Source organism: Mastomys coucha, unplaced genomic scaffold (genome assembly GCF_008632895.1).
Source record: "Mastomys coucha isolate ucsf_1 unplaced genomic scaffold, UCSF_Mcou_1 pScaffold3, whole genome shotgun sequence".
NCBI classification, from domain to species: Eukaryota; Metazoa; Chordata; class Mammalia; order Rodentia; family Muridae; genus Mastomys; species Mastomys coucha.
Window position 1 is genome coordinate 895,708 of NW_022196909.1, and position 10,399 is coordinate 906,106.

A 10,399-nucleotide genomic window follows, 5' to 3' on the forward strand; every position below is an offset into this window, starting at 1 on the left:
ATGTACTTACTTACGTACATGCATGGTATGCACTTACTTACGTACATGCATGGTATGCACTTACTTACGTACATGCATGGTATGTACTTACTTACGTACATGCATGGTATGTATCATGTACATGGTAGTGGAGATTAGCCATAAAGCACAGAATATTCATGATACACCCCACAGACCCAAAGAAATTAAACAAGAGGGAATTGGGGGGCAGGTGTGGGAAGAGTTAGGAAAGAGACCTAGAGGGCCAGAAGAATGAGTGGAAAACTGCAGCTTCTGGGGGTTGGAGAGGACTTGGTTGGAGAACTTCTATGGAGTCCTAGGAGACTCTTGTATTCCTGGCATCTGGGACTTTCTGGTTGCTACCCCCAGTTCCCCATCCCCCATTGCTATACACCTCTGTTCAACTTCCTGACCCTCTGTACATCTCCTCCATCTACTCCCATACGTGGTTCTTCCTCCCTTTCCCCCCTCCCCCTCTTCTCTTCCTCCCAAGTCCCTCTCATGCTTTACTTCCCTTGATTATTTTGTTCCCCCTTCTGAGTAGGACAGAAGCATTCACTCTTTGGTCTTCCTTCCTCTTGAGCTTCATGTGGTCTGTGAGTTGTATCGTGGGTATTCCACACTCTTTGTCTAATACCCACTTATCAGTGAGTACATACCATGGGTGTTCTTTTGTGACTGGGTTACCTCACTCAGGATGATATCTTCTACATCCATCCATTTCATGGATGGATGAATTTCATGAAGTCATTGTTTTTAATAGCCGAATAATACTCCATTGTGTAAATGTATCACATTTTTCTGTTTCCATTCCTATGTTGAAGGACATCTGGGTTGTTTCCAGCTTTTGAGTATTATAAATATGGGTGCTGGTGCTATGAACATAGAGGAGCACATGTCCTTATTACATGTTGGAGCATCTTCTGGGTAGTACTATGTCCAATTTCTGAGGAACCATTAGAATGATTTCCATAGTGGTGAAGAGTTGAGGGAAGGATTGAAGGCCCTGAAGAGGGTAGAGATTCCACAGGATGTCCAACAGAATCAACTAACCTGGATCTCTGGGAACTCTCAGAAACTGAGTCACCAACCGAAGAACATACAGGCTGTAATGAGGCTCCAGCACATATGTAGCAGATGTGCGTTGCAGCATAGTCTCCATGTGGGTCCCCCAACAACTGGAGTGGAGGTTCTCCCTGAAGCTGTAGCCTGACTGCAGAATGGAATCAATACCCAAACAGGGTTGCCTTGTCTGGCGTCAGTGGGAGTGGCTGTGCTGTATCTAGGGTTGGGGGGATACTCAGGTGGGGCCCCACCCTCTCAGAGAGAAGGGTGATGGGGTAGGGACTTAGTGAGGGGGACAGAGAGGCAGAATTGCTTCAATGCAAATAAATAAATGAATTAATAAAATATAAAATGTTATATTATTATTGTTTTAGAAATTTCTTCATGAAGTCATTCATCTCTTCTCAATTTGCAATCCCTCCCTGTTGAGTGTAGGTGCAGTGTTGCAGAGTGTACCAGTCTCTGTGTCTCAAGCAACAGAAGGTTATTATGCCTGCAGAAAAAAAAACAAGTAATTTTGGAGACTTGTAATTACTTTAAAAATGGTTTCTAAGATGACTTCACCTTTGTCTGTTAATTATTAAAATCAGCTGACTTGCCCCGAGACAAGAATAGCTCATTTCCAATTTCCATTTGCTCTGGTTCAGCATCCTTTCTGAGGTTCTTTGTTAATGTGTGAAAATAACTTGTCATATTTTCATCTTTTGTGGAGTGCAATTAAACTCCTTACTTGTACCCACACAAAATTGCCAAATAGAAATATTCTGTATGTGTTCCTTGTTTATATCATTGTTGTAACAAAACACTTTTCAAAAGCAACTTAGGAGAGGAAGTCTTATTCAAGTGCATAGTAGAAAAATAAGAGTTGGTAGAAGTGTGGGTCAGGTTGTCACATCCTTTCTACATGGAGCAAACAGAGAGCCAAATGCAGGTGTTCAGCTGGATTTTATTTTACACCTTTACTTTGTCTGGGACCCCAATATATGGCATGGTGCTGCTTACACCTAATATGGCTCTTCTGTTCTCAGTTAAACCTCTCTGGAAATGGTCTCAAACAATCATACAGAAGTGTGTCTCCCAGGCCGTTTCAAATCCAACCAGGTTTATAATGAAGATTAATCACCACTCTGTAAATGTGCAGTCAGAAATTCATAAATTTTATATCCAGTGATTATCATCTTTGCCTGTTATTCTTAATAGACTGTGAAATGGACTCAACAGAAATTGAAACCAAATGAAGTGGTTACTTGAGAAAGACATTTGAAAAATAAGACTTTAAAATAAAATAAATAAAATATATATACATAATTATGTTTCTCTTTAATTTGAATATTAAAAACATGATACTTCACCTGTACAGTATATGTATTTTCATAGAACATTAACAGAACTTGTTATTAAAACTTAATGTAGATATCTGACTTTCTCACTTTGATGAGAGATCCTAGAAAAGTGTTTGAGAAACCTTCCTTACAAAAAGGCAAAAGCTTGCCCCATCACGTTATATACAATACTTGTCATGTCCAGTAGGTTATCAACACTCATTTCTAATTCTAATGAAGTTATCCTTGCAGGAGGTTAATTGTATGGCTCTAGATCTTAATGCCTTTATCACCCAGGTCTGGATTCTGCCATACATACTCTGTGTAGGTTTATGAGAATTATTTAAACTTTACAAGTATTGTCAAATGAGCATGGTAACTCATCCTTGTTATAACCAACTCAGATGGTTCCTTTTCTACTTATGTGACCTGGTTTAGTGGGCTTCATGTAGCACTCCAAAGAAGGACAAGATTCAGAGAATTTAATTCCAGATGCATGGACTCATAGTAATCTTCTCAAACCAGAGTACATTGGTACCTGGGGAAACATCACACGAAATCATGTTCACTGGATAGCTTTTATGGAGCTCATTATCAAATGGGAACATTAGGCAGGAATCTGGCAGAGAAAATGTAATCAGGATTTATAATTAAGTGAGAAGAGAATTTATAAACTTGATTATAATTGTAGGGTTTCTAGGCCTTTCTCCAAATATCAGCCACATGTACTACAAATATAAAAAGCAATACTGAGAATTCTTTCATTAGGATTTCTGTAGCAGCTTCATGATCTCTAACAGGTTAAATCTCAGACTGGAAAGATGCAATCATTCAGAAGAAAGTTTAGTTAAATGATATCTCTGGTACATATAGTCTAAGAACATTTAAAGTAATTGATAGGACTCAAAATACCTCTGCAGCAAAAATTTCTTACTTTTTCTCAGCCTGTTATCCTTAGATGGAGACCTGGTGCTGGAGCAAAAGATTGCATATTTTATAGGTCAGTATTATACTGGCAGAACTGAAAGTAGTCTTGTCTGTCTGTCTGTCTGTCTATCTGCCTCTGTCTCTATTTTGTCTTTGTCTCTCTGTCACTGTGTTTCTGTCTGTCTCTGTCTCTACCTCTCTCCTATCTTTTTCCATCATTCAATCTCTTATTTATTTTACAAATAGTTCCATTAAGAATTAACACTACACCTTTCTGTAACTACAACAACAGATTAGGGCTTTAGGCTGGAAGCATGTTGGCTGCTGAGTTTGGCAGGCTAGCAGAACAGTCACCAGTACTGCAGAGGGAGTTCAGCATTCAGGGGACTTGTCGCTCGATGATCCACTATTTTATTTAATATCTAGCAAAAAAAGGGGAGTAAAATGCATAGTGGGTCAGACTGGCTTCCATGCTCAGATTGACCTGAATGTAAAACATGGTTGGGCTGTTCAGTAGCTCTTGACAATACTTAATACCCGAGTATCACTAAACATAAGACATATTTTCACTTATTAATAGGACTAATAAAGGAAATTTATGATACTTATGCCTTACAATTAACATGCCACTAACTCAGTACACCATCCATACATTATCAATCCAGTCAACATCCTAACATGGAGCAGGACGGCCACAGGAAACCCTACCCTTAGATGAGGTTCCCTTGACAACCAATAGCTGTGATGGGTGGGAAAGTCATGTTACTTAGGGCTGTTCTCCCTAGGAAACTGGCTGTTCTTCAGTGGATGAACCTCATCTATGAACATATAAGCATCCCTGATTAGATTTAATGTGTATAAAAATAATAAGAGGACATTATATTGGGATGGGGACCTGGGGACATCTGAGAGGAGTTATAGAAATGGAGTGAGTATAACCAAACTGCATTGCTTACATGTATGGAACTCTCAATGAATTAAATATGTTAAAAGACAACATATAAGGCATGTAATAGACAGTCAATAAATGGTACTTTTTTGCCAAAATTTTGCTAATCTGTTTGTGCTCTTTTTTTATTAGATATTTTCTTTATTTACATGTCTCCTTTCCCAGTTTCCCCTCCAAAAAATAAAAACAAAAAAAATAAAAAAAAAAAACAAAACCAAAATAACCCCTGTTCCCTCCTCCCTCCCCCTGCTTACCAACCCACCCTCTCCTGCTTCCTGGCCCTGGCATTCCCCTACAATGGGGCATAGAACCTTCACAAGGCCAAGTGCCTCTCCTCCCATGGATGACCAACTTGGCCATCCTCTGCTACATATTCAGCTGGAGCCATTAGTCCCACCATGTGTACTCTTTGGTTGGTGATTTAGTCCCTGGGAGCTCTGAGGGTGCTAGTTAGTTCATATTGTTCATCCTAAGGGGCTGCAAATCCTTCAGCTCCTTGGGTCCTTTCTCTAGCTTCTTCATTGGGAACCCTGTGCTCAGTCCAATGAATGGCTGTGAGCCTCTACTTCTGTATTAGTCAGGTACTGTCAGAGCCTCTCAGGAAACAGCTATATGAGGCTCCTGTCAGCCAGCACTTGTTGGCATCCATAATAGTGTCTGGATTTGATGGTTGAATATGAGAAGGGTTCCCAGGTGGAGCAGTCTCTGGATTGTCCTTCCTTCAGTCTCTGCTCCATAGTTTGTCTCTGCCACTCCTTCCCTGGGTGAGTGCTCTTTTAAAGGATATTATAATTGTATGTCTGACTGTGTACTGTCTGTGTTTTCAGTGCAAAAATTGCTTATGCTCCTATTTTTATGTGAACCTAGGAAATATGTTTGAAACTTTACACCCTTCTATTTCAATTATACATCAGATCAGTGTTTATTGGTCTAAGCATGCTGGCTGCATGCTCAACACTGTGAGGCATGAGATATGAGGCATGAAATGATACATTAAAGCAGACAGTAGTTGTACCATGCTCATGGACAAGGGAGTGACCTGGGATGTTAGAGCTGCAGAGCGTAAGGTAGAGAAAGCTTGGCTGAGGACTAAGTCCTTCAGCAATAGCCACCTGGCACCTCAGGACATTAGATTTTGGCTGAAAATGTAAGGATTCCGATAGGATAGAACTCCCAGAGAGCTTTAACCCAAGTAGGGCACTCACTGAAGAAACCAATAATGTGACTGATCATGAAAATCTAAATCAATATATTTGGATCTTAACACAAAAATATGCCAGTCTCCTCCAAAAGTCTCAGCTAAATAAATAAAAGCTAAATAAAGCTTTTCATTTTAAATATTTGTTAAGTTCTATTTTGGACATGTGATACTAAAACGGAGCTCTGCTGACCCTTTCCCAGGGCCACAACTGTCAGCGAAAGGAATCTTTCCTGCATAGCTAACAGAGCTGTGACCTCAAGGGAACAAAGCTAGCAAGGCCCACACTGATGACTGCTGTGTGTAACCTCCGGCTTCCTTTTTTTCAGACAGCATCTATACCTGACAGAGGAAATATCATGATGTGTTGCTTCTTATTCCCTTTTGTTTGGTTGACAAAATGTAATGCTGAGTGAGAGCTCACCACTTCTGTTCTTAGAATTCTTCCTATACTTCCAGGGTCTGATGACGTCACAATATTGATCCTATTCATCTGTGAGCACGGGTGGTCCTACCATCTTCTAGTGTCTACCTCAATCTCTTTCTTCAGACAGTTTTCAGTGGAGAAATATTTTACATCCTTGTATATTATTTTAGTATATTATTGTTTTTCTTTTGGTTTTGATATTATAATAGAATTACATCATTACTTCCATTCCTTCTAAAACCTCTGATATACTCATTTCTTACTTTCAAATTCATGGCCTATTACTTTCATTAATTGTTTTTTATATTAGATATTTTATTTACGTTTCAAACGATATCCCCTTTCCTGGTTTCCCCTCCAGAAAAAAAACCCTGTTCCCTCCCCCTTCCCCCTGCTCACCAACCTACCCTCTCCTGCTTCCTGGACCTAGCATTCCTCTACACTGGGGCCTAGAGCCGTCACAGGACCCAGGGCTTCTCCTCCCAGAGCCTCTACTTCTGTATCAGTTGGGCACTGGCAGAGCCTCTCAGGAGACAGCTTTATCAGGCTCCTGTCAGCCAGAACTAGCTGGCATCCACAATAGTGTCTGGGTTTGGTGATTGTATATGGAAAGTATTCCCAGGTGGGGCAGTCTCTGGATTGTCATTCCTTCAGTCTCTACTCCACAGTTTGTCTCTGCAACTCCTTTCATGGGTATTTTGTTCCCCCTTCTAAGAAGGATTGAACTATCCATACTTTGGTCTTCCTTCTTCTTGAGTTTCTTGTGGTTTGTGGATTGTATCTTGGGTATTCTGAGCTTCTGGGCTAATATCCACTTATCAGTAAGTGCATATCATGTGTGTTCTTTTGTGATTAGGTTACCTCACCCAGGATGATATTTTCCAGATCCATTCATTTCCCTAAGAATTTCAGTATTCCTCAATTGGGAATTCTTTGTTTAGCTCTGTACCCCATTTTTAAATAAGGTTATTTGGTTCTCTGGAGTTCTTTGTATATATTGGACATTAGTCCTCTATTGGATATAAGATTGGTAAAGGTTTTTTCCCAATCTGTTGGTTGCCATTTTGTCCTTTTGACAGTGTTCTTTGCCTACAGAAGCGTTGCAATTTTATGAGGTCCCATTTGTCAGTTTTTGATCTTAGAGCATAAACTATTGGTGTTCTGTTCAAGAAATTTTCCCCTGTTCCCATGTGCTTGAGGCTCTTCCCCACTTTCTTTTCTTTTAGTTTCAGTGTATCTGGTTTGATGTGGAGGTCTTTGATCCACTTGGACTTGAGCTTTGTACAAGGAGATAGAAATGGTTCAATTTGCGTTCTTCTATGTGCTAACAGCCAGTTGAGTCAGCACCATTTGTTAAAAATGCTGTCTTTTTTCCACTGGATGGTTTTAGCTCCTTTATCAAAGATCATTAATTGTTCTTACATGTTTTCTTGTTGCAAGAGTTGTTTAATCAAAACTTAATTTAAAATGGATCCTAGATTGTATACAAATACATAAAATCTTTTGTTCACAGAACATGAAAGCAGAGGGCTGGCTGGGGATTGAAGCGAATGATCAGGCAGTGCGAAGGGAAAGGATGAAGAATACAGAGGATTGACAGTGTGAACATGGTAGAAGTACACAGTATGCTTGGGAGAAGTACACGATACAGTTGAAATAAATTGTTTTTATAAGACCCATCACTCTGTATAAAGCATGTGTGACAAAACACCTTTCCAGAAGATTTGATTCAGATGCATTTCTGGATGATAGACCATCTGCCAGTACATATGGAATCCCAGATCCAATCTTTCACATTGGAAAAAAACTGAAAAGGGCTGGCAGGCAAGACCTGTGGTGATTCTTGGTTTTCTTGCTTTTAACCTGTTTCTATGCTCTCTTACAGGACAGAAGAGACTAGTCAGATTCATGCCCAGTGGTATTGAAAGCAGAAGCACTGTGAGGAAGGGGTAATCTAATCATGTGGCTTCTTTAGTAGCTGATAGTGGTGGTAACCAGAAGTCAGATTCAAAAAGTTCTTGGGGTCATGTAGCTGCATTTGAGGGCATATAATAAAAAAAAAAAAAACCGCATAACTTCTACAAAGACAGAACAGAACTCAGTTTGCTCCCAGTGATGAAATAACATTTCCATCCTCCAGATTTGAGGACAGAAATCTCTATCCCTGTCTTGGTGAATGGCCTGTTGCTTTCCAGCAGCCACAGACAAACTCTGGTCAAGCAAAGCACGTCTCTGTTAACTGGCGAGCTATAGTGTGCCAGCCTGTTTGCTTTTCTCATGGTACTTCCAACCTTATGACTCACATCTAATCATTGCTTTAATTAAATTTCCTCTATTGTATAGTGTGATTTTTACTTTCAGATTGGTCCTACCATAGGCCACTATTAAACTGCTACTTTTCAATGAAATTAGAGCTAACCATATAACTCTGGAATACATGACTTAATGAAATACAATGTCATTCTGTATTTATTTTAAGGCTATATGGATTTTAACACAGGAAAAGAATCTTGTTTTGTATTTGTTCTTATGGTATTTTATTTCATTTAATAAATGCTCTCTTTGGTTTCATGTATATAGTAAAAATTTGCATCCCTATATGAAATATAAGATATACATAATTCATAAGTCATTGTCAGTGTTTAAAACTAGCTCACCTTTAGATAGGTGCTTGCTTTTTCCAGTGTCTATTTTGGAATTTCCAGAGTGTCAACTGTTGATTTTCTTAAGTAAAATTCCTTTGTTACTACTTGTACTCTTTACATCTAACATGAATTTGTTCTGATTTTTAATTTAAAGTTTTGGTTGGTCTGCTTTTACTGTAAATTCAAGGAGCCCAGGATGTGGCTCGCACACAGAGCACTTGCCTGGCTTTGGTTCTTTGGTTCCCTTTTATTGTTAGTGCTAATACGTCGTCATGTCTGTTGAAATGTATGTGTATATTCTTTACATATGAGGAGATCTACCTAAGGAGGAACTTTTGTTGTACGCAATAGGGAGAGTGGATTAAAACCCATTCTGTCTCCAGTGAAACGCGTATTCCAACCTATTTTATGTTTAAAATGATTGATGCAAATAAATATATCTCAAGTCTTCAATATGTCCTTAAATTACTTTTAATATGAGCCTTGTTTTTTAATTTAATGTTTTAATTCCTTTTTTATTGAAAATAGTTCCTTTTCTTATACAATATACCTTAATTATAGTTTCCCCTCCCTCTAATCTCAATTCCTCCCCTACCTCTTCTCTTCTTTCCTCTAGATCCACTTCCTTTCTATTTCTCACTTTAAAAGAATAGGCCATTTTTACTTGTCAAAATAAAATATAATTAAATGAAGCATAAATTTCATGTAGAAGTTGGATGTTGTACCCAATAAGAGAAAATGAGCCCCAGGAGCAGGCAATAGAGTCAGAGACCAACTCATTCTTATAGCCAGTCAGGAGTCCCATAACAATACTAAGCTAATACTTATACATGCAGAGCAGCTGGTGTAGACTCCTGTAGGCACTATGCTTGCTGGTTCAGTCTCTGTGAACTCATACGCACCTTGCTAAGTTGATTCAGAAGGCTATGTTCTCCTGGTGTCCCACATCTCCTCTGATTCCTACAATCTTTCTTCCTCCTCTTGTGCAGATCCCTGAGCTCTGAGGGAAGGAATTTGATGGGGAGCTCCAATTTAAAATGTGTTTTGGCAATATGAACTAAATACTACCCTCAGAGCTCCCAGGACTAAATCACCAACCAAAGAGTACACAAGGTGGGACTAATGGCTCCAGCAGCATATGTAGCAGAGGATGGCCAAGTCGGTCATCAATGGGAGGAGAGAGGCCCTAGGCCCTGTGAAGGTTCTATGCCCCAGTGTAGGGGAATGCCAGGGCCAGTAAACAGGAGAGGGTGGGGTGGTGAGAAGGGGGAGGGGGGAGGGAACAGGGTTTGTTTTTGTTTCTGTTTTTTTTTTTAATTTTTATTTTTTTTTATTTTATTTTTTTCAGAGGGGGAACTGGGAAAGGAGATAAGGTATGACATGTAAATAAAGAAAATATCTAACAAAAATGTGTTTTGCTTTCTATTGAAAAGTTATATACATACTTAGGGTATAAAACATGATGTTTCAGAATCTGTGCACACAGTGAAATTGCTCAGTTCAACTAATTAGCATGCTAATTACTTCTCATGTTTATGAGTTCTGTGATGCCTTATGGTATTTCATCAATGATTTTCAAAATGCAATGATAGCTGTTGTCATAAAATGATAGATGAGATGAATTAAAAATATTTATGCCATTTAAATGAAATTCTGTGTTCCTTGATCAACAGTTTTCCAACTCTCTCCTCTGGCCCTCCTTTCTGCTTCTGTGAATAAACCATTTACAGCCTGGAGGAATAAGAGAGATCATGGATGGTCAACTTGGGGGGCTTTACCTCTTTCACTTAACATGACCACCTCCAGTGCCCTTTATGCCATCCTAAATGACAAGGCATCTATTCTTTGATGAGAAATACTTTTTGT

General features: G+C 39.2%; 1 long non-coding RNA gene across 1 annotated transcript; it reads right to left on the reverse strand.

Annotated features, from left to right (window-relative positions):
- Positions 1-1,297: 1,297 nt before the first annotated feature.
- LOC116075466 lies at positions 1,298-5,850 on the reverse strand. The gene is made up of 3 exons (XR_004112554.1): positions 5,804-5,850; positions 3,322-3,359; positions 1,298-1,558 (listed from the first exon to the last, which is right to left on the reverse strand). It is a non-coding gene; the product is annotated as an uncharacterized LOC116075466 (long non-coding RNA).
- Between the last annotated feature and the right edge of the window lie 4,549 nt (positions 5,851-10,399).